The sequence below is a fragment of the Lactuca virosa genome, chromosome 3 (genome assembly GCF_052849685.1).
Source record: "Lactuca virosa cultivar CGN04683 chromosome 3, Lactuca_virosa_CGN04683_v6, whole genome shotgun sequence".
Classification (NCBI taxonomy): domain Eukaryota; kingdom Viridiplantae; phylum Streptophyta; class Magnoliopsida; order Asterales; family Asteraceae; genus Lactuca; species Lactuca virosa.
This window is the reverse complement of record NC_136428.1, coordinates 120,152,731-120,178,674: the sequence shown is the minus strand read 5'-3', so window position 1 is coordinate 120,178,674 and position 25,944 is coordinate 120,152,731. Positions and strand designations below refer to the sequence as shown.

Genomic DNA, 25,944 nt, shown 5'->3' with positions numbered 1-25,944 from the left:
GAGCCCCAGGACCCAAGTATAACATCCCAAAAATCACGACCAAAAATTTCATTTTAAATCATTAAATAAAACCATAGTTATCAAAACACTTCATAGAAAACATAAGTCAAACCATCTCAAAACAATATTATCAGAGTTTTCAAATCAAACATCAGAGTAATCATCCAAGGCAAAACATAATGTTGTATGCACTGCAGTCATCCCGAGCTCTTCCCTTTGCTACCAGAAATTCCTGAAACCAAAACTGAAAACTATAAGCACGAAGCTTAGTGAGTGTCCCCAAACTACCACATACCATACACATAAGCACATAATCACATATAAACATATTGTAGGCCCCGACCGGCATCAGACAATGTCCGACATCGGGCCCCGCCTTGCATCGAGCAAAGCTCGGTATACATATAAACATATCAAAAAGTACACATAAATAATCACATAACATATACATATAAACATTCCTCGGGCCTCGACCAACAGCGGACCGAAATCCGGAAGCATACTAACATTCTTCGGGCATTGCCCGACATCGGACCAAAATCTGGAAACATACAAATACAGACACATGCAAGAATCATGAAGACATCAAGCATACAAACATTCCTCAGGCATCGCTCGACATCGGGTCGAAATCCGGAAAGCATATAAACATTCATCGGGCACCGCCCAACATCGTACCTTAGTCCGGAACATACTAACATACATAAACGGGTCGGCATTGGTGCATTCGACCTGTTCCTACAGGAGGAAACTCACCTCGCAAAGCTGAATGAAGAATCTCACGGTAAGGAATCTATAACGGCTGCTCCGACGACTCCCCGAGCTATCATTACCACAATAAAACTTAGTCAAAAACTAATAATCCTTCTTAGGGTAAAATGACCATTTTACCCCTGATCTAATTTGGCCCATGCCTAAGGCCCAAAACCATATCATGAAAGGTCCAAATCTAGATAGCCTTCCCAAGCCCACTAGTGGCCCACCAATGGCCCAATTTTCTAAATTGGGCCCAACTCCTCAAATGGGCATTCTCTTATGCCCAACATATTTTTAGCCTAAAATAACTGATTTATGATGGCCCACTATGGCCCAAAATAGCAAAGTCCATGAAATAGCCCAACCCGAGGCCCAAATGACGAAAACCCAAATCCACTGAGTACGCGGGGCGTACTCCTCTGTACGCTAAGCGTACCAGCTGCATGGCTTGTACATTGCGCGTACAGGCTTGTACGCCCAACGTACTACCATGTTAAGCCATAATCTCCAAAAAGGCTTAATCCCTTAAGACCTTAAGCTCCAAACACATATCTTAGTCCAATAAAGCGTCTTAACCAATAAAGTCGTTTACTTGGTGGCTTGCAAACCCTCAAATGGACCCAAACTTGAAATATGGCAACCTACTTCCATAAAAATGACTAATACTCATGCATGACCACATTAAGACCTTCAAGATGGTAACTTTTATGTCTTTGGGACTCAAATAGCACTATGGGTGGCAACCCTAAGCCTAAAAATGAATTTAGAATCATAAAGTTCCATTCTTGGGACCAAAAAGGTCCAAATCCCCATTACAAGAGATCTAAGCATTCATAAGGCAAGTTTTGAGCTTTTTACCTCAAATAAGTGCTAACTGATGATGATGTCTTTAAGCTCAAGCCACACAAGTTCTTCTTCACCAACTTCTTCTTTCTCCTTCCAAGATCCAAGCCACTAAAATGAACTTCACAAGATCAAGATCACACAAAAATGAAGAAGGTTAGGTTTTTAGGGTTTCTGAGTCAAGGAGGCTGGTAAGGAGGTTGGGGTTTGGGACTTAATGTTGTATTTATATGGCCTAAACCCTAAAAATTAGGGTTTTGAGTCAGCTCGCGTACGCTGCGCGTACGTGCTTCAACCCCCCGCATCCAATGCTGCCACTACGCCTTGCGTACGCCAAACGTACGTCTTCAGTCAACCCAAACATATAACGGCCCATTCACATAAAGGCCTAACTCAATAATCCAACATTAATCTCATAGTCCAATAATTAATTACAAAGATTAAATAATTAGCATTACCTCAAGTCACGGGTGTTACACTAAGCCAATGGTCCTAGCTTGGAAGGAATCAGGAGAAGGGGCTATGTGATCAGACTTCCACCGGATAATCACACCCCAACTAGCCAGTACAAGGCTTAGAAGTAGAATAGCATCAGCTATCGAACCCACGATACCTACCTAAATGATGTAGGTGTCTCCAATACATCATAAATATATATATATATATATATATATATATATATATATATATATATATATATATATATATATATATATATACAATGAAAATTTAGAACGAACAAGTATCAATATACTTTTCGTACAAACTACAAACAAAAACAGGCTGATCACCCGTGCCGCATAACAACAAAATCATGGAGGAAAACACAGTTGTAAGCCTCAAGGGCTCATAATTTCCCCCTAACAAACATGTCAACAACGTCAGTAGAGCCGCAACTCTTGAACATGAAAAACAAGAGGCTTTAAAGGATCATAACCATTCCCTCGAAACATATAAACTCCCAGACTCTGAGGTGACGATCTCGGTCTGGTTCAGATAACAAGGGCCAGAATGTAACTCTCCTTGGCCCAAGGCATAGAAAAATGCCCCAAAACAAAGTCCTTTAGCTAAAAAAGGGACGTTCCAACGAAGCAGGCCAGCTAGGGCCCGCACCTAAAAGCCAGCCAAACCCTCACACTACGAGGCTGGGCCAAAGGACAAACAACAAGTCAGATGCTCTAGATCACCAAAACTCGTCAAAACAAATAACAACCACCCCAAAAGGGCGACACTAGCCTCTGGGAAGAATTGAAGCCAAATATGGCCAACATAAACCACCAAACACAAGCACACCACAAAATGATAGTGTAACATACCAAAAGAAGGAGAATTTAACATACACAAGATAAATTGTCTACCCGGACAACCCCCCAGGATTTGCACAAAGACCACGCAGGGCCAAAGAAAAGCAGTGAAACATTGTTTAAGTACCAAAACAGACATAAACATTGTTCTGAAATATTCAAATAGGAAATAAAATCCATCACTTACCAGGGGAAGCACCAGCATGAGAAGAGCCACCTTCGCCCTGACTGTCCTCGGTGTCAGAGTCATCACACAACTGCCGAAGGCCTTCCATGTCGAGCTCGCCCAGGCGGAGGTAGGAGGCAAAGTCCGTCTCTATAAACGCTTTCACAGCAACGCGCATCGCCTGAATATGCTCTGTGGTAGCAACTGCCTCCCCAGGGACAAACTTCCCAGCAATGACCTGTTCCCGGACCTCCTACTTGCCATTATCCACACAAGCGACCATGCACGCCATCTTCATTTGCTTCACTCCCATCGCAAACTCAAAACTTTGGACCACCTTGTCCACCACACGGGCAATCCCTTTCTGAAGCAGCCACCCCAGATCATCCTCTACGCCTTTCCTCTTTGCCACCTCTTCCCCCAACTGCCTATTAGTGCGATCCACCTGCTCCTCATGCGCCTTATTCTCTTCCACCAATACCTCGATACGCTGGGAGAAATGCTCCAATGACCCGTCTAAGGCAACGACCTTATCCTCCAGAGATGCCTTCTCCCTCGCCAGGAGATCATAGTGCTCCTCAAACGAATGCTTCTCCCTTTCTAACGCTAACAACTTGACCCTTAACTCATCCTTCTCAGCCCTGATCTGAACGAGCTCGCCAGATCTGGAATCGCCCTGACAAAGGCGAGATGCAGTCGCAACCATATATGAACCAACCTGGGCAGCCGCATATAAGAGGCTGTTAGAAAGATGAGCATCTGAGAGAAGCTCCATGGCCTCGATAGTGACAGGGGGAAAAGCATGACGACCCCAATCGCATGCCACCGTGTGCTGGGAAAGAAGAGACTCCCGAGTTATCCCCCACCCGGGCACATACACGGCCGGCGCCGCTAAGGAACAGGAACAAAGCCCTCAGCAGGCTCTCCCCTAGCTAAAAACAAAACTGGCGAGCTGGGAGCACCTTCATGACTGGGTTTCTGGTCCACACCAAAAATGCTTTCAGCACCAGTATCCACCGGTTCTTCCTTGGGTTCACGGGGCGGTTCTGTTTCCCCTTCTTTCATCCCCTCCGACTGTTTTGAAGTGTCATCATCGGGGATATCCACAACTACCGTGTCTTCCCCCATAAGGAAGTCCATGTTCCTCCTCTTCATAAGGCGTTCTCCCGAAGAGCCAGCCTCAGTAGGCTCCACCTGTGGCGAATCCAGCCAGGAAAGTCGCCGCTTAGAGGCCACGCGAGTCATGCGATGGATTAGCCTAGTTGACGACTCCTCCCCCTCAGTATCAGAAGGCGGGGGGTCTTCATGAGAAACACTACCAACATGTGCATTAACCAGCACCTGGACAACAAAAGAATCAGACCCAGACAGAGAAATGACTGAAGGACCGCCGAGAGCCAAAGCACGGTCAAGACTGACCGACGGAGGAAGCGTCTCAACCAAGGGCACCTCTCGGTATTGTAGGATGCCCTGAAAATGACCCCTCAATACCATCTCGAAAGGAAGAATCCTCTCATGACCTGCAAGCGAGGAAAAATCCAAACACAGTTCACACAACACATAAGCGAGAGTATATCAAGGGGGGAGGAGAAGCGATTACCGTCTTTCTCGATGTAGAACTAGGGAATCATCCCTCGGTCCCTCCAGGAAACACTCATCCCAACCGCAACAAGCACGTGGCCCTCCCAAACCTCGCCGTTAATGCAAATGGTCTTCACTGATTGTGCCACAATGACGCTGGCCCCAAACAGTTCCAGCGCTCGATCGGAAAAAGTGTTTAAGTGAGGATAACCAAAACCCAAAAGATTGCGATTCACCCAGAGCCACCGATCCTGCCAGTTCTTCTTCAGAGCTTTTGGTTGATGATGAAGGCATGAACACCCCGCCTTTGGGAAAAGGTCCGAACATCAGATTATGTAGAAGAGTTGAAGAAAGCTTTAAATGCCTAGAATTGTGGCAGAACTCCAAGGGCGTGATAGACAAGTTCAAAGCCAACGATCTTGTTGACGACGTTTGGATTCAGATCGTCCACACGAAAGCCATATTGGCGCATTATCTCGTCAAAGAAATCCGTGGTCAGCAGCCTCAGACCGGCCTCGAAGATCGGAATAGGGACCCCGACCTTCCCCTCCGGTGGACGAGAAATTATCGCCCCCTTTCGAGGATACTCCACGCTGTGCTCGGGAAGAAAACCAAACCGCTCTTGAAGAGCGGCGAACTCCCCTGAAGAAGGAACGATCCCAGTATTCAAGCCAGCCATGGTTCGTCGAAGAAGTAGAATCAGGAGAAGAAAGGAAAAAAGCATCAAAAGCGAAAAGAACCAGGAAAAGGAAGTTTGACTCAAATGAGGAAGTTTTAAATGCAGGCGGGAAGCCCAACCGATTAAAATGATGAAAACCGTTTGTGAAAACGCCTCCGTCACGTCAGCAGTCATCAGAAGCCATCCCCGCCGAACGCATGTCCAGATCCAAGCTAGAACAACTCAGCTACCCTTAGCCAACGCTGAAGTCTACTAGCTTAGGGGACTTGTTAATGTATCCCACCAGGAATCCGTCAAAGATAGCGAAATCACTAGGTCAACAGACGGATCGACCAAGGAGCAACGTGTGACTAACGTTGGGCCTTCGCCCTTGCCTTCGAGACCCCGTATTTGTTCCTTGGTGCCCAAGCACCACGGCTAACATTGAAGACAAACCAGTACCTAGAGTTAACCAGAGTGATAGGTGTAGTGCTCTAGACGCCGCTTCTGGAAGAGTCTGCACCAATAGTGAACAAGCACTCATGGAACACGATCCTCCAATCAAAAGCCATCAACCCCTGCCAATCCTGAAAAAGTAGAAGATACTGTCGGTGATCTGTTCCCCTATCCACATGTATAAAAGGCACCCTTCTCCCCCAAGAGAAGGGGTCAGAATCTAAAACCTTTCAACACTCTCTGTACGCATTCAACTCTCTCACTCAGACCCTTACTGACTTGATCTTCGGAGCCTCGTTCCGGGACAACCTCTCGGACGACGACTGACGGTTTCATCTTCTTTGTTGTGACCCACATGCACTTTATTCCTACCCTCAGATAGACGGAGTTAAGTCGGTGACATATCACAACACACACACACACATACACACACACACACACACACACTCTCTCTCTCTCTCTGTATGTATATATATATATATATATATATATATATATATATATATATATATATATCGCCAAGGGATATAACAAACAGATTGTAGCTCACATGGTTCAGCGCCCCGCCCATAGAGTTTGAGGTCTCATGTTTGATTCTTATCATTTGTGTTTTTTTTCCACGGCTTTGATTTTACTTTCAATTTTATAAACAGTGCATCTCATCACACATCGGTGGTGGGATGAAATTTCGTCCAACTTAACCCTTTTATAAAAAAACAAGTAGCTTCCTCCATTTTCATTCAAATGCATGAGGTGTACACATTGTTTGGGGTATGAAACACATGCCTACCTTATCTTTCTATATATGGTTTCTTCTGTTCTTAAGAGTTGCTAAGTCCTAATCTAACCTTTGGTTAAATGGTAATTTTGTGGCTAATTTTGAAGTTTATGGGTTTAAAACTGATCATCCCGAAACTGAACCCGAGAAAATTGAGAGACCAAACCCATTGGGTTGGGTCTAAAATTTGAAACTGAAGCTTGTCGTTTTGATGCCACTGCTGTTGTAAATTTTTGCGACTGCCATGCTTAAATTAAGTATAGATATTCCTAACCCATTTCAAACGCCAAAACATCACTTGAGAAGCTTCTCCTTTGAGTCACTTACTCGTCTTCTTCTCCACCTATCCATAACCCATTTCAAACGATAAAACATCATTTGAGAAATTTCATATTTTCCAACTTATAATACGTTTCAACTCAACATATTCGAAAGTTAAGAATAAGTAGTCTTCGTAAAATGCCAAATTTTTTTGGAAGTTACTATTATTTTAAAGGGAAAATGATTTAAGAGGTTAATGAATTTTTTGTTTTGTTTACATTTAGACAAAAAAAAAATATTGTACATGATTAACCACCAAACTTGTTAAATATGTTCAAATTCTATCATTGTCATAAACTATCTTAGATGTCAATAATAACATTTGAACACATTTAATAAACTTGATGGTCAATTGTATTAAAAAATTGCTTAAATGTGAACAAAATAAAAAAGTCATTATCCTCCTAACTCATTTTCTTAATTTTAAGACAAAACTGCACAAATGGTCCCTGTGGTATGTCGAAAATTGACACTTTGGTCCAAAAAAGTTTGGACTAGCACCAGAGGTCCAAAGTTTTCATTTTGTTGCAAGTTTGGTCGAGTTTGTTTTGAATTTTTTTTAAAATGCCGATTTTGCCCTTGTCATTTTCTTTTTTTCATTTGTTTTATTTATTTTAACATTTCTTGATTAAAAGAAAAAAAACACCCCCAACCCATACGTTTAACATATTAATTTCACCACTGTTGCCGGTCACCACCACTCACCACTGCCGCATGACACCACCACCACCAACTCACAAGCTCAGGTCAAACAAAATTTTTTAAGATTTGAAAAACAAAATAATCATTTTTTTTCAGATTAGCATCTTAAACATGAATAATCAATTTTTCTGCAAACTCAAATTTTTCCAAATCACTCAAACTAGAATGAGATTACTCAAGAACAAAATATCTCTACAAACTCGATTTGTTTAGATCTAAAAAATAAGGATACATTATTCTACTCTTGAAAAATCAAAAACCCTAGAATCATTCGGTTTTTCTAGACATATGCATGATTATCGTTTTGTGAAACTGAGTTTTCTAGATCTGCAAATAAAAAATACAAAGACCTTCAGAAAATGAGAATGGAAACCAAATCAGTGGAGAAGAGGATGGATGTTCTGGGTATCCTGATCTGGAACGTCACCATGATCGTCTCTGTCGTCATCACCGTCAGCCATCATCGTCAACCACCACATCATGAATGCTTCTGAAATCTGTCTTCACCGATCATAACTTCGATCTAAAAGTCCTCGTCACCGACAAAAACCCTATGTTTGCCTTCCTTCATCTTTGAACGAAATCCAAACCAGTGTCTTCGTCGGTTTTCCAATCTACTTTGTCATCGCCGCCACTACATACCAGATCCTTCGTCTTTGAATGGACCCTCTTACATCGTCGTTTGGGAGGGAGGACGACATATCTGTAACTTGACGAAGAGGATTGTTAAGGGCGATGAACTGAGAGAGAGGGACGTTCCTAAAACCCTTGCGCCGTTAGAACCTGGACCCCTTCATCGCCGCCGCCTCTGCAAACCCTAGATAGCTCGCCATATCTGTTCGCCGCCATGCTCGTCGGATGGTCAGTGTCTTCAGAAAGTGGAAATTTTCTGAACATCGGTGTCGTTGGAAAACCAATAGATCTCGTCGGTCTCGAGGATGACAGATTTGTGGGTCGTCGGAGATGGCGGATTTGAAGGAAATAAGGGTTTTGAAGAAGAAATGAAGAACATGAGAGAGAAAAAGGGTTAGGTGTATTTTATTTTGTTTTTTTAATTATTTTTTGAATTCTTGTAATAAAAGAAAATTATAAAATAAAATAACAAATGCAAACCTGTCATTAAAAAAAATTTCAAAAATTTTGGACCAAACTTGCAACAAAATGAAAACTTTGGACCTCTAGTACCCGTCCAAACTTTTTTGGACCAAAGTGACAATTTTCGACATACCACAGGAACCATTTGTGCAGTTTTGTTTTATTTTAAAATGAAAGATTTACAAATTCCAGTTTAAACACCAACAACAACTTAAAGAATTGAGAGAATTCAGTATATATGTAATTTTTAAATATCAAAATATCATATTATCTATTTTTTCTAAATATCATATTTATTTTTTATAAACTTTCAAGATACTATTTTTATCTTAAACTTTTTCTAAATATTTTTTTAATATTTCATAATTATTTTTAATATTTTAAATCATTATAATTATAAAAAATAAATAAATTAGGCCATATTTTCCGTTGTCCTTGTTTGACCTTATGCTGTCACTGTGTTTAATCAGATCATATTACTTGCAGGTATTAAAACAAACGACCACATGTGACGATGATGGTTAATTAGCTCGAGCTTCCAAAGCCACGTGGGAAGGTACCGAAAGAAATGAGTGTCTTTGCCTTGACACTAACCATCACGGGCATCACCAAACAACTCTATGCACCACCACATGTCTACCCCGACAACCAGTTCCCTCATCCTCCTTGGCTCCTTGCACCCTTTGTGGCTTTTCTCTCTACCTGTGTCGATTTCCCATTGCATGCTCTTTCTTTTGGAGCTTCAATTCATGTTCTAGTATGCAAATTCGGTTTTCATAAGGATAATTAACGTAAAGGTGAGTACATCTATTATTGATACATACTATAAATGCAACCGGATAGATACTCGTTCTCTCATTAAAGTCCAAACACTTTACTAATTTTCCATCAATTATTTTTGTTTCCTAAGATTCCGTCATCTTTTAAAAATAGCTTTCTTGTGTTTTGAGAAGATGGGTTTTAAGAATAAAGTCACCTAGAATACTCTCTGGTTGGTGGGTTGATGAGAAATGGAGAAATTATACTAGAGCAGTCCACATGTTCGATGAAAAGCCTGAGAAAGATATTATCTAATATACCTTAATGTAATTGATGGGTTTGTAAAGAGAGTTCATTAGGAACATGCATTGGTGTGGTTTCAAGAAAATCAAGCTTTCAGGCTTCAACCTAATCATGTCACCTATTCACCACTGTTGTTGCACTCTCCGCGTGTGCAAATTTAGGATCACTTGGATTGGGCTTATGGATTCATCAACTTGTTTTGAAAAGGAAAATAATTTATAAGCGACAACTTTGGATAGATAATCCATATAATAGACATGTACTCAAGATTTGGTTGCACCAAATTCTCCCTTCAAGTATTTCACAGATGAAGTGACCTTCACTCGAGCTCTTACTGTGTGTAGCCATGGTGGCTTGGTCGATGAAAGTTTGAAACTTTTTAACATGATGATACAAGACTATAAAATAACCCCAAAAATTGAGCATGTAGTGTGGCTGGAGATGTGAAACTAGCTGAAAAGTTAATGAGTTATAATTGAAGTAAACGCTGGTGTCATTCAAATTACGTTCTTCTTTCAAATATATATGCTGCAGGAGGAGATTTATGTAAGGCAGAATAGGGGTATAGAGAAGAATCTACGTGTGACATCAGTTGAAATTGATGGTAAGGTAAAGTTGTTAAATTTGTGGCTGGGGACAAATCTCATGATAAATCAGATTTATGCAATGCTACAAAATCTCATGGTTTAAGCAGAAGAAGTGACCTTCACCGTGTAGCCATGGTGGCTTAGTGGATGAAAGCTTAAAACTTTTTGACTTCATGATACAAGATCTATAGAATAACCCCAAGAGAATTAAGCATTATAGATGTTTAGTTATTTATAGCTTTTAACTTATTAAATTGATTACAATAATAATTTGGATAAAATTATATGATATTTTGAATGTTTATAAAAGATTAAAAGGTATAGATGATATTTAAATTTAGATTTATAGTAGAGATATGATAGTCGGTTGATATAAATAAAGATTTAAAATTATTATAAAATGCTTAAAAATTTTAAAAATAAGGATTTTGGACAATATGATATTTTGAAAGTTTATAAAAGATAAATGACAAAACTGCACAAATGGTCCCTGTGGTTAGCTAAAAGTTGCCACTTTTGTTCAAAAAAGTTTGGACTAGCACCAGAGGTTCAAACTTTTCATTTTGTTGCGAGTTTGGTCCAACTTATTATGATTTTTTTTTAAATGACGGTTTTGCCCTCTGGATTTTCATTTTTTTTTTCTCTTTTTCTTTTTTATTTCTGTACTTATAAAAAAACAAAAAGAAAACATTACACCCTCCCCACCCTCTCTCTATTACAAAGAAAAACATCACCACTACCGGTTAAACATTGTTGCCGCCACCACCACCGGTCGCCACTGCCGCCACACAACGATCATCGGAGCACCAACATATCGCCGCCACAATGAAGATCTGGATCTACTGGTTGTTCGGCAAGAAAAAGAGAGAGAAAGCAGGTGAAAATAAATCTGAAAACTTAGGGTTTCGAAAAACTAGAAGATTGGCGGTGCTAGGGCTTTTGCTACGTTGACACCTCGCCGGAGAAGAAGAGAGATGAGTGGTGTGTCACCAAACCTCCATCAATGAGGTCCAGTTCATCAGTGTTGTCGATTTTCTGATCTACTTCGTCATCGTTGCCAATAGAAACCCTTACCCTAGCTTCGTAAAAACCCTCGCTCCGCCACCCTTCTCATCCGAAACTAGGGTTTTCATCTTTAAGATCTGCTGAGCATCTAGGGTTTTAATCTAGATCCTAAAGAACTTGACAAACATGGCCCATATCTAAGAAAGGGGGCATCGTCGTTAGAGAATGAGAGATGAAGTTAGGGTTTTAAGAGGCGACGACGACGACGTTTGGACCAAAGTGACAATTTTCGACAAACCACCGGGACCATTTGTTTAGTTTAGTCAAGATAAATATAATATTTAGAAATTAGACGATACAAATATGATATTTTAATGTTTAAGAAGAATATATACGAAATTCTCCCTAAAAATTAATGAACGAGGTTGTGTTATGATCGTATCAAGAACACGGGATATGTGCCCTTGAAATGCAGATAGAAAACTATAATTGGTTAAATAAACATAAATCAATACAATGAGGCAGTAAAAATATTAGCCAAAGTTAATAACAAGTTTTCCATTATGAATGAATTTCTCAACAGGTCCCTTATTACATGAGAACGCCATAAATAGTAATTACCAATATGTTTGAGTATTATGTTCACCAAATGTCCCCATGTCCAAATAAGGTTTTGGAGGCTAGTAAATGAAAAATAATGATATAATTAATTAATCTGTAAGTGAGGAACCAACTAACTTTGATGGAGAAGACAAATAAGGTTTTGGAGGAATTTCCAATGATTCCAAGTCCCCTTCTAACATTTCTAACGCTTTTGTGATTGTTGGTCGGTTCAAGGGATTTGTTTGTATGCACCACAAGCCCACGATAATCATTTTTCTTGCCATCTCGTTTTCTTTATCGCTCGTATTGCTACGTAGCCCAAGTTCTTCATCTAATTCGACCTTTTTGTATATCCAATGAGGAAAGTATATTTCACTTGTATGATTATCTTCAGCCTCAATATTTTTCCTCCCTCCAACCATTTCCAAAATCATCATCCCATAACTATAAACATCTGATTTATGGGATACCTGTCCGAAATTTCTAGAATATACTTCAGGAGCGATATATCCTGGTGTTCCTCTCATAAGTGACATGGATATCATGCTTCTTTGCTCGGGGAATAGCTTGGCTAGGCCAAAGTCAGATATCTTGGGAGAAAAATCTTGATCCAAAAGAATGTTATGGGGCTTTATGTCAAAATGCAGGATCCGTGTGTTACAACCAATATGCAAGTATTCTAATCCTCGTGCAATCCCAATAGCTATCTCATGCAACTTTTCCCGCCCAAGTTGGTTATTACTCGAAGAAGCTTGGTCATATATGAACTTCTCAAGTGATCCATTAGGCATGAACTCATAGACCAATGCCTTTTTATTGCCCTCGAAGCAAAATCCCACAAGGCTTACGACATTTACATGGGAAGTTTTACCAACACTTGCTACTTCATTTATAAAATCTTCATTGTTACCTTTCAATTTATTTAAAATCTTCACAGCAACTAAGTTTCCATTACTTAGCACTCCTCTATACACAGAACCAAAGCCACCTTGTCCAAGTTTGACTTGGAAGGAGCTTGTCATTTTCTTTACTTGCGAATACGAGTACCTTTTGGCAAGAAATTCATGATTTTTTAGAAAATTTTCCACATTACTAGAATTATTTGTCTTTCTTCTTTGTTTAAGTTTCCTTAAGAAACATAAGATTATAACAACCAATATTGTCACAAATCCTACACAAAGAGCTGTATCAAACGATGAATGGTAAGTATTAAATTATTTATTGCTATGATTAAAAAGGTAAGTGGAGTGAACAAAAAGTTGTGTATAATAAATTACCTGTGACAAGAATTACTTGTTTTTTGTTTGTTCTTCCTTGTTTTTTGCTTGTTTCTCCTATATGTCCAAGAAGCGAGTCAACTATCATATTGTTACAGATTTTAGAGTAAATTACACGAACTGTCTCTTGTGCAAGTGTCAAAAGGTATATCTGGTCCTTATTTTCAAAAAATAACTTGAATTGTCCCTCGTATGTTTAAAACTTGCACGCTTCATCCCCGAAAGAAGATTTTCTTGCAGTTTTAGTCTGTTCCAGATTTAAAATTAGAGTAAATTACAGGAATGGTCCCAATGGTTTGGTGTAATTTGCACGTTTGGTTCCTAACTCGGAAGGTCCCTACTGTTTGTTTTTGTTGCGTGTTTGGTCTCTGTCTTACCTAAAAAGACTATTTTGCCATTGATTTTTTAATATATTTAAATAAACACATCCTTAACCCCACCTCCACCTCATCTTACATTACCTTACCTAGCTCATCTTATTTAAATAAATTTAAAAAATCAAAGGCAAAATAGTCTTTTAAGGTAAGACAGGGACCAAGCGCGCAACAAAAACAAACAGTAGGGACCTTTCGAGTTAAAAAATAAGTTAGAGACCAAACTTGCAAATTACCCCAAACTATAAGGACCATTCGTGTAATTTACTCATAAAATTACCATAATGCCCTTGTGTATTTATTTTTTAATTAATCAAATAATATTTATTATTATTTATAATTTTAAAAAGAAAATAGATCCCACTCCCACCACCCCTCACCCTTTACCCTCACCTCACGTAGCCCACCCCACCCCACTCCACCTCACCACACCATACCCACTCGTTATCCTCCTTTCCCTATATGCTTTTCTCCACCTTTCTCTGTTCCTACTCCGATTATTTTCTCCGACCACCCCAATTTGCACCTCCCACCTTTGGTTCCAAAATCCAAAATAAAAAATCTAAAACTCGTAACCCACGGCCACATAGTTCTAGAAATCCAAAATTGTTTTAGAAATTAAGACGATGGTTGGAATTACTTTTCAAATTGACTTTTTTTGGACTTTTGGCTTTTTCGAAAAGCCAAAAGCTTAAAAAGGTGTTTGGCCATTCCAAAAGTCATTTTAGATTTAATTTTTGGCAAGAAGAAAATGAGCTGTTTTAGAAGTCAGGAATTGGTGAGTTTTGGTGTCTTTTGGCTTTTTGGCTTTTTCTCTTTCAAAACTTAATCTAAACATATTTTAAAAACCCTTTTTGAAAAAAAAAACCCATAAGTCAAAAAGTCATTTTGTTAAAAGGGACTTTTTAGGTTAAAAAGCAATCCCAAACACCCCTAAACTCAAACTAAAAATTAACTTGAAATCCAAATAGTTCCAGAAAATAAAAATGGTGGTGGATCTTTTTGAAAACCTACAAAATCAGAAATCACTCATATCTCTCCGTCTATTTTGCCATTCTCTCAGTATTGCACCAACACGATTTTGGTTTCCAAATCAGAGCTTTTTGAAACCTAAAAAATAGTTTGACGATGGAGCAAAAACCAGAGAGAAGCTGACTATCGAGAAAACACAAGCAAAACCTGAACCCATCCGATTTCTCGTCAGTGTACAACCTCCACTGGTCAATTTCTTCAAACCGGTAAGGGGCCAGGGAGAAGGGAATTGAAGGTGGGACAATGAAGGATAAGGTATAAAAGGGGGTGGGGCCCACTATTTTTTTAATTAAAAAAGTTAGAAATAATAATAGATAAATTATAAAAAATAAAAAATAAATGAAAAAAGAAATCACTAAGGGAAATAGAATCATTTCATGTTGGCATGGATGAAAATAGGGACCGAACAGTCTTTTGACACTGAAAGATGGACGATACATGTAACTTACTCTAAATTTTACATATGAATAGTTGTTGGTAAATATTAATAATCATTTTAATTTATTTTTCTAGAACCTTCGGGGTTTCAATCATGATACACTTAACATATTACTAGTGTTCAATGCTTAACCTTCCACATGGACATTGTTCACTAGACAGGGTAACATGTAGTACCTTCCATTATGCATGATTTTGAGTAAAGACCAAAAATCCACCCATCATGTTAAAAAAGTTAAGTTTGTTAAAATGGGGTTAGTGGAGGGTGTAGAGTTCATAAATTATTTAACAAAAGAGTGTCATATTTTTTAAAGTGTATAAATTATCAAAGGGCTTCTAGTTTAGCAGTACCAGATGTGTTAGAAATTTGGGGTATAGAAATGCTTGGAAATTCTGAGAATCGTGTTGACCTGTAACGCCCGGTTCCTTGTATGTATTTTAATAAGAATTATTCATTTTTGCAAAGGGACTCGACGAGTTGGAGGCCCCAAACTCGTCGAGTAGGAATGGGATTTTTTGACGCGGGACTTGAAGTCTACTCAACGAGTCGAGAAGCCTTGACTCGACAAGTAGGACTGCCAGAGTGAAACCCAAATTTTCAGGGTTTGCATCCTATTTAAAGACCTTAACACCCCCATTGTGGCCTCCCTCACCGCCTCCCATAGTCCAGCAAACCCTAATTCGTGATCTCGAGCTTTGTGAGTGTGTGTGAGTGAAAAAAAGTGATTCATTGGTGTTTTCTTGAAGGAGGGGAAGCTAGAAGGGCTTGGTTGAAGGAATGAGCTTTGGATCCAGAAGAAGAACTTCATTTCCAGTTCATTTGAGGTATAAAGTCTATACCTTGTCTATTGGTTTACTAGATCTTTTCATGGGGTAGTTTAGGGCTATTTGGAGCATATTATGGAACCATTCATGGATGTAACCATGTTTTGGGGTAATAACTTCAGATCCAGAGTCTTTGAGGGACTCCATGGCATAAAGGTGCCAAGTTTATGGCCATGGGAGTCCCATGCATCATATGAACCAATTTGTAAGGCTTTTGAGATAAATAACCTATGCATGAACGTAAAGTTTGTAACTTTACATGTTATATCGACCCTAGGAGGCCATATCTATGTTTTGGATGCATTAAGCCCGATTAAAATCGAATGGATAGATTTGGAATTTGGGGGACTCGACGAGTGGTTCATACGACTCAGCGAGTTGGGTCGTGGTCCCCCAACCTTTTCTGTTACTGGGCAAACCCGTTGAGTCTAGAAGATGACTCAACGAGTTGGATGTGTTTATGGATTTAAAGATCAAAGAACTCGGCGAGTTGAGAGCAAAATGTCAAGACTGATATGAAGAGGAACTCGACGAGTTCAAGGATGAACTCGGAGAGTTGAGAGAAAAATGTCCCAACTGATATGAAGAGGAACTCGACGAGTTCAAGGATGAACTCGGCGAGTTGTGAGTGAAATGCCCCGACTTGTATAAAGTGGAACTCGACGAGTAGGATCGAGAATCCAGAGTTTTATGGACCCGGGAACTCGGCGAGGTGATGGACCAAATCAGCGAGTTGAGTCAACCAGAATGTTGATTTGGACCAGAAGGTTGACTTTGACCAGAGTGTTGACCTTTGACTTGACCATTGACCAGAGTTGACCCTTAAAGGGTTATGAGTGTGAAAAGGTAATTAAAGGAGATTGTTATATGTAGGAGTTTGAGAGGAGTTGATCCCAGCACCGAGGACAGTTTAGCTACTTCACAACATTGAGGTGAGTTACCTTCCAGTAGAAGTGGGTCTAAGGCACCAATGTCGGCCCACTAGTAGATTGAGTATAGTTGAGATGATTTTCTTTGTGATAATTGTCTGGTATGGCACTATCTGTTATGATATTTGAGTTAGTATGCTATGATGTTAAGTGATAGTGGTAGGAGGGGACTAGTCCCCGGACCCGGTTGAGATATACCGTCAGGGTAGGTCGGGCACCCAGATATGTCTGATAGTATGATATGCTATGTTATTATGTGGTAGTGGTAGGGGTGAAATAGTCCCCGTAGCCGGTTGAAATAACTGAAAGTTAGGTCGGGCACCCAGATATGCCTGGCAGGGTAGGTCGAGCACCCAGATATGCTTGACAAGGGGTAGGTCGGGCACCCCGGTATGCCTGACAAGGGTAGGTTGAGCACCCATATATGCTCAGCAGGGTAGGCCGGCACCCAGATATGCCTGGAAGTATGTTTATTGTATGGTATGTGGTATGATGGGGGAACTCACTAAGCTTTGTGCTTACGGTTTTCAGTTTTGGTTTCAGGTCCTTCTTCTTCGAAGGGAAAGGAGTCGACACGGTAGCAGCGCATCACACACACGATTTTCCGCATATGAGATTCTTAGGATTTGTACTCTAACATTGTTAGTATCTTATGACATGATTTTGAGACTTATGATCTATGGCTTTTTATGAAATGAAATAACTTGATGATGTTTTCTTTAAATTGTTTTATGAATCGTTATATCAAAAATGAAATTTTTGGTCTAGAATTTTTGGATGTTACATGAACATTTTCAGATTAAAGTATTTGGGTGACACTCCCAATCTTCTTTAATCGGATAAGACTCAAAGAGAAAAGAATAGAGAATGTTTTGATGATGTTTCGTATGTACCAGAAAAATGAGACCAAAAACGGAATTTAAGATCACTGTCTGAAAACTGTCATATGATAGTTTCAAATTATCACAAACCATAAAAACGGTCATAAAAGACGGGTATTTGGCTAAAAGTCAAAACTGGGTCAATTCTAAAAATACTGGATTTCTAAGCATTTTTTATATAGTAACGTAACCTATATAAAAAACAGCTGACCGCCGAGGAGGCGCGTGCCGCACCGGATGTGGTGACGGGTATGTTTTCTTCTCCCTTACTTTTGTTACATGTCGGTTATGATATTTATGTGCTATGTTTATGTGTTTTGTTTAGGATCGTTCCATGTGAACGGAATCCCACTACAGGTGTTATTTGACTTGGGGGCTACCCAATCATTTGTCTCTCTTGCTCTTAGCAAGAGGTTTTCTGGGCCGTCGGGCATGTTGGATTGCCCTTTAGAGGTCGAGATTGCTGACGACCGATCTGTCCGGGCATCAGAGGTTTTTAGAGATTGCGTTTTGAGGTTGTATGACGAGCGTTACCTCGTGTATTTGGTTCCCATACCATTGCGTGGGAACAAGGTTATCATCGGCATGGATTGGTTGAGCCCTAATGGGGGCGGTGATCGACTGTGCGCAACAGTTGGTGCGTTTCAGGACCCGAAGTGGGGGAGAGCTGGTGATTCAGGGTGAGATGCCGCAGCGTGGACCAACTATGTGTTCAGCAGCGAGTGTTAGGCGCTACCTTCATCAGGGTTGTGCATGGTATGTTGCCTACGTTATGGATACCCGGGAGGCAGGTAAGGCGACTGTGAGTGATGTACTAGCGGTGCGAGAGTACCCAGACGTATTTCCATAGGAGCTTCCTAGGATAACTCCGGAGAGACAGGTGGAGTTCAGGATCGACCTAGTCCCTGGTGCGGCTCCGATAGCCAATGCACCATATCGATTGGCTCCTCCTGAGATGCAGGAGTTGTCTACACAGATGCAGGAGCTGTTAGACAAAGGATTCATTAGGCCGAGCAGTTCGCCTTGGGGAGCCCTGATTTTGTTTGTGAAGAAGAAGGACGGGTTGCATCGGATGTGTATAGACTACCGGGAGCTGAACAAGGTAACGGTGAAGAACCGTTACCCACTCCCGAGGATTGATGATCTCTTCGACCAACTACAGGGGGCATATTGGTTTTCCAAGATAGATTTGCGTTCAGGCTACCACCAGATGCGAGTCAAAGACAAGGATGTACAAAAGACTGCTTTCCGGACTCGCTATGGCCACTACGAGTTCGTGGTGATGCCCTTTGGGCTCACCAATGCTCCTGTCGTGTTCATGGACCTCATGAACCGCGTATGCAGACCGATGCTGGATCGGTCTATGATCGTATTTATTGATGACATCTTGGTTTAATCCAAGACGCAGGAGCAACATGAGGAGCACTTGCGAGAGGTGTTGGATACCCTGAGGAGGGAGAGCTTGTACGCCAAGTTCTCCAAGTGCGAGTTCTGGTTGCGCGAGGTGCAGTTTCTTGGGCACCTTGTCAACCGGAACGATATTTTGGTCGACCTGGCCAAAGTGGAGGCCGTGATGAGATGGGAGGTTCTGAAGTCTCCATCTGAGATTCAGAGTTTCCTCGGGTTAGTAGGCTATTACCGGGGATTCATACAGGATTTCTCCAAGATAGCGGTACCCTTGAAAAGGCTGACGAAGAAGGCCGTCATATTTCGCTGGGGGCCTGAGTAGCAGGCACCTTTCAAGACATTGAGGCAGAGGTTGTGTGAGGCGCCGATCCTAGCCCTGCCATAGGGCGTGGAGGATTTTTGTAGTGTACTGTGATGTGTCCATCTCGGGTTTGGGCGCAGTATTGATGTAAAGGGGGCACGTCATCGCTTACGCCTCGAGGCAGCTGAAGCCTCACGATGTGAACTACCCAACACACGATCTGGAGTTGGGGGCGGTTGTTTTTTCCTTCAAGATCTGGCGACACTACCTCTATGGGGTCTGTTGTACCATTTACACAGACCACAAGAGCTTGAGGTACCTCATGGATCAGCCAAATCTGAACATGAGGCAGCGTCGGTGGCTAGATGTGGTGAAGGATTACGACTGTGAGATCCTCTACCACCCGGGGAAGGCCAACGTTGTGGTCGATGCGCTTAGCCGCAAGGCAACCCAATCAGAGACATTTGCTTGAGGATGACGATGGTGACTCCACTTTTGGAGCGGATCCGAGAGGCGTAGGTTGATTGTATGAAGGAGGAGCACCGGAAGTGTGAGCGGATCATAGGCCAGGTGGACTCGTTTGACTATGATAGTCGTGGGCTGCTGACCCTGCAGCGGGAGGGTCTGGGTTCCGTATTGGGGTGGAGTACGACAGATTTTGATGGATGAACCCACAAGTCCAGATTTTCCATCCATCCTGGGGCGACAAAGATGTACAGAGATCTTCACCCTGATTACTCGTGGCCCTGCATGAAGCGGGATGTAGCCTGGTACGTCGAGAGATGCCTGACCTGCAGGAAGGTCAAGGCAGAACACCAGAGGCCTCACGACAAGACGCATCCATTGGATATCCCTGTGTGGAAGTGGGAGGATATTACTATGGATTTCATCATGATGCTTCCCAGGACCGTACGGGGAGTGGATTCGATTTGGGTCATCGTGGATCGGTTGACCAAGAGTGCCCATTTCATCCTGATCCAGGAGAGTATTTCGGCCGAGAAGCTGGCCGACATCTACATCCGAGAGATAGTAGCTCAACACGGAGTGCCAGTCTCCGTCATTTTTGACAGAGATGTGCGATTCACTTCCAGATTCTGGAAGAAGTTTCATGAAAAGTTGGGTACTCGTCTGCACTTTAGCACGACTTTTCACCCGCATACGGATGGTCAGAGCGAGCGGACCATCCAGACCCTAGAGGATATGTTGCGGGCATGCGTCCTGGACTTCGGTGGTAGCTGCGATACATACCTTCCGTTGGCAGAGTTTTCCTACAATAATAGCTACCACGCAAGTATCGACCGTCCTCCCTTCGAGATATTATACGAGAGGAAGTGCAGAACCCCGATATGTTGGGGTGAGGTTGGACAGAGGGTCACGGGGAGTACCGAAGTGGTACTCAAGATGACAGAGAGGATACAACAGGTCAAGAGCAGGCTTCAGACTGCTCAGAGTTGGCAAAAGAGCTACGCCGATAGACGCAGATCGGACCTGGAGTTCCAGGTCGGGGATATGGTTCTCCTGAAGGTGTCACATTGGAAAGGTGTCATCCGGTTCAAGAAGCGGGGCAAGTTGGGCCCCAGGTACATTGGTCCTTTCAGGGTTGCAGCCCGGGTGGGCAAGGTGGCGTATAGGCTGGATCTGCCAGCCGAGCTTAGTCAGATCCACAGTACCTTTCATGTCTCCCAGCTGCGGAAGTGCCTGGTAGATGACTCCGCGGTGGTATCTCTAGAGGATATTCAGGTGGACGACAACCTGAACTACATCGAGCGGTCGGTAGCCATCATGGACAGGAAGACGAAGGATCTGAGGAACAAGAAGGTCGAGTTAGTGAAGATGCAATGGCAGCACCGCAAGGGCTTAGAATGGACTTGGGAGCCGGAGGACGAGATGCGGGAGCATTACCCCGGGCTATTCCCAGATACAACAAACTTCAAGAACGAAGTCTAAAATAAGTGGGGGAGATTTCTAAAGCCCGATTCCTGGTATGTATTTTAATAAGAATTATTCATTTTTGCAAAGGGACTCGACGAGTTGGAGGCCCCAAACTCGTCGAGTAGGAATGAGATTTTTGGACGCGGGACTTGAAGTTTACTCGACGAGTCGAGAATCCTTGACTCGACGAGTAGGACTGCCAGAGTGAAACCCTAATTTTCAGGGTTTGCACCCTATTTAAAGACCTTAACACCCCCATTATGGCCTCCCTCATCGCCTCCCATAGTCCAGCAACCCTAATTCGTGATCTTGAACTTTGTGAGTGTGTGTGAGTGAAAAAGGAGTGATTCATTGGTGTTTTATTAAAGGAGGGGAAGCTAGAAGTGCTTGGTTGAAGGAAGGAGCTTCGGATCCAGAAGAAGAACTTCATTTCCAGTTCATTTGAGGTATAAAGTCTATACCTTGTCTATTAGTTTACTAGATCTTTTCATGGGGTATTTTAGGGCTATTTGGAGCATATTATGGAACCATTCATGGATGCAAGCATGTTTTGGGGTAATTACTTCAGATCCAGAGTCTTTGAGGGGCTCCATGGCATAAAGGTGCCTACTTTATAGCCATGAGAGTCCCATGCATCATATGAACCACTTTTTAGGGCTTTTTGAGCTAAATAACCCATGCATGAACGTAAAGTTTGTAACTTTACGTGTTATATCGACCATAGGAGGCCAGATCTACGTTTTGGATGCATTAAGCCCGCTTAAAATCGACTGGATAGATTTGGACTTTGGGGGACTCAATGAGTCGTTCATACGACTCGGCGAGTTGGGTCGTGGTCCCCCAACCTTTTATGTTACTGGGCAAACCCGTTGAGTCTAGAAGATGACTCAGCGAGTTGGACGTGTTTATGGATTTAAAGATCAAAGAACTCGACGAGTCCAAGGATGAACTCGGCGAGTTGAGAGCAAAATGTCCCGACTGATATGAAGAGGAACTCGGTGAGTTGAGAGCAAAATGTCCCAACTGATATGAAGAGGAACTCGACGAGTTCAAGGTTGAACTCGGTGAGTTGTGAGTGAAATGCCCCAACTCGTATAAAGTGGAACTCGACGAGTTCATGGCAGAACTCGATGAGTAGGATCGAGACTCTAGAGTTTTATGGACCCGGGAACTCGACGAGTTGATGGACCAACTCGGCGAGTTGAGTCAACCAGAATGTTAACTTGGACCAGAAGGTTGACTTTGACCAGAGTGTTGACCTTTGACTTGACCATTGACCAGAGTTGACCCTTAAAGGATTATGACTGTGAAAAGGTAATTAAAGGAGATTGTTATGTGTAGGAGTTTGAGAGGAGTTGATCCCAACACCGAGGACAGTTTAGCTACTTCACGACATTGAGGTGAGTTACCTTCCAGTAGAAGTGGGTCTAAGGCACCAATGCCGGCCCACTAGTAGATTGAGTATAGTAGAGATGATTGTATTTGTGATAATTGTGTGGTATGCCACTATCTATTATGATATTTGAGTTAGTATGCTATGATGTTATGTGATAGTGGTAGGAGGGGACTAGTCCCCGGACCCGGTTGAGATATACTGGTAGGGTAGGTCGGACACCCATATATGTCTGATAGTATGATATGCTATGTTATTATGTGGTAGTGGTAAGGGGTGAAATAGTCCCCGTAGCTAGTTGAAATAACCGGAGGGTAGGTCGGGCACCCAGATATGCATGGCAGGGTAAGTCGAGTACCCATATATGCTTGACAAGGGGTAGGTAGGGCACCCCGGTATGCGTGACAGGGGTAGGTTGAGCACCCAGATATGCTCAGCGGGGGTTGGCTGGGCGCCCAAATATGCCTGGCAGTATGTTTATTGTATGGTATGTGGTATGATGGGGGAACTCACTAAGCTTTGTGCTGACGGTTTTCAGTTTTGGTTTCAGGTCATTCTTCTTCGAAGGGAAAGGAGACGACACGGTAGCAGCACATCACACACATGATTTTCGGCATATGAGATTCTTGGGATTTGTACTCTGACATTGTTACTATCTTATGACATGATTTTGAGACTTATGATCTATGGCTTTTTTATGAAATGAAATAACTTGATGATGTTTTCTTTAAATTGTTTTATGAATCGTTATATCAAAAATGAAATTTTTGGTCTAGAATTTTGGGATGTTACATGAACATTTTCAGATTAAAGTATTTGGGTGGTACTCCCAATCTTCTTTAATCGGATAAGACTCAAAGAGACAAGAACATAGAATGTTTTGATGATGTTTCATATATACCATAAAAATGAGACCAAAAACGGATTTTAAGATCACTGTCTGAAAATTGTCATATGATAGTTTCAAATTGTCACAAACCACAAAAACGGTCATAGAAAACGGGTATTTGGCTAAAAGTCAAAACTGGGTCAATTCTAAAAAAACTGGATTTCTGATGCATTTTTTATATAGTAACATAACCTATATAAAAAACAGCTCGACCCCAGCTAGGGGCTCTGCCCCTTGGACCCCGCTCACAGGGGCGAAGCCCCTAAATGACAGTGTACTTTGAAACTCAATTCAACTTAAACAAGTGTGTACTCCACACATTCATTACTTGTTTAATATTTGTTAAGTCACTTTTGGTCAGCAAATGAATTCCGTTACACTTAAATAACATTGATGATAACAAATCACCAACAAGATGTTGCCCTCCGTCTTAAGATTGATGGTTCATGTCCTGACTGGAACATAAATGAATTTAAAATAGTAGTTTAGGAGTAGATTAGATTTATCGTTCCAAAAAAATGTCACACTTTATGACTTGTAATAAATGGATGTTTAAAGTGTATTTTATAATTTCATAAAAATAAGAGACCAAAATAGAAATAGTAATAAATGGATTTTTCAAGTGTATTTTATAATTTCATAAAAAAAAGACCAAAATAGAAATAGTAATAAATGGATGTTTCAAGTGTATCTTACAATTTCATAAAATAAAGAGACCAAAATAGAAATAATAATGAATGGATGTTTCAAGTGTATTTTATAATTTCATAAAAAAAAGACCAAAATAGAAATAGAAACGGGTGGCCCTATACAGAAACATCTTCCCTAATAAATGAAAATAATTTTAACACTTGTCAATCTCTCGTCAGTTTTGACACTTGTCATTTTGTGATTTTTTTGAAATAAATATTATCCACTTGTCAATTTCTAATTTGTTTCAAATTTTAAAATTAAAGTCATATACTTATATATGTAAAGTATAAAATATAATATATATGAAATTAAATTTCAATGAATATGTTCATTCTTTTCTTATTTTAAAGTTTTACATTAAAAAATATTTACTGTTTACACTTTAATGTTTAATCTTTTTTTTTTTAAATTAACTCATATAATATACGGGTCTCACATCTAGGTGATACATGAAAGTAAATAAAAGCATAAGAAATTCATTAAGTGATTTTTTTATTTAGTTGTGTTAATTAATGCAGTATTTAATATATGCGTTAGTCAAGTGTTTAAAAAATAATATATGCATGAGTGCATGACATAAGCTACTAGTCATTTTGCAAAGGAAAAGACTTTACACTTACCAACTGGGCACGTATCCTTAACGTCGATCGAACTCGGGCAGAGACACCGGAACTGGGAATCAATCCATCCACACCTTCCTCCACTCTGCTCACACTGGTTACAACCTGGTGCAGACCAGCTCATCGTAAATCCCGTCTTCATTACCTCTGTATAATTTCCACCAACCACCACCTGATCACCGGGCACTTCCACCGGCGCCACAACAACGTTAGTACAAAGTTCTTTTGCCATTTCCAAATGGTTTTCATCACCAAGCATAACCAACACAACATCTGGATCACAAGACCCAATCCTATACTCTGTCATATTAGTTGGCACTTCCTTTGAACAATCCGTAAGAAAACTAAGCTCCGAAGTTAAACCGGCAGGAAACACCCCTAACAGCTGGCTATCAGAACCAAGTGTTATGTTTCTGATATCCAAAGGGCACGTGCTGGTTGGGGCATGAACCAACCGCATAGATTTTTGTTCGAAGTCAATATCGTTAACGGAGTAGTTAGTTCCAGATATGTTAAGAACTGATGGGAGGCCATTGAAGTTGCATTGGAGCTCGAAACCCGGGTACCCACAATACGATCTTTGTAAACCTCCAATGAAAAATGGATAGCTTATGTTTATATCGTTACCACAGTGTTGCGGGGCACAATCTTCATAGAGGGAACCCGAAAGAGACCCTATAAAAAGAACCAAAAAGATGTACAACAGACGTATGCGGTGTTTCATTTGAGACATTGAGGAAAATAAACATGGTAGATTATGAGGGAGATAATTGAAGAGATTTAGTGTGGCTGAACATGATATGTTTGACTTTGCGTCTACTTTTCCAATGTTGGAATGATTGAAATACTAGTGTAGGCAGTCAGAAAAGTCGTTTGATTTTAGTGGTAATTAGACTTGACTAGCTGAGAACTACCAACGAAATCGCAGATATCACATCACGTGCCATTTTGTAATAGGACGGAATCACATAATAGTCTAAAGTCATGAGCGGCTCAACCATTTTGGGGCTCTAAGTAAGCCTTTGGCCTTTACTAT

At 41.1% G+C, this 25,944-nt stretch overlaps 1 pseudogene; it reads right to left on the bottom strand.

The window, feature by feature from the left end:
• Positions 1–11,963: 11,963 nt before the first annotated feature.
• LOC145163975 (LEAF RUST 10 DISEASE-RESISTANCE LOCUS RECEPTOR-LIKE PROTEIN KINASE-like 2.7 pseudogene) lies at positions 11,964–25,641 on the bottom strand (annotated as a pseudogene).
• Positions 25,642–25,944: the final 303 nt, after the last annotated feature.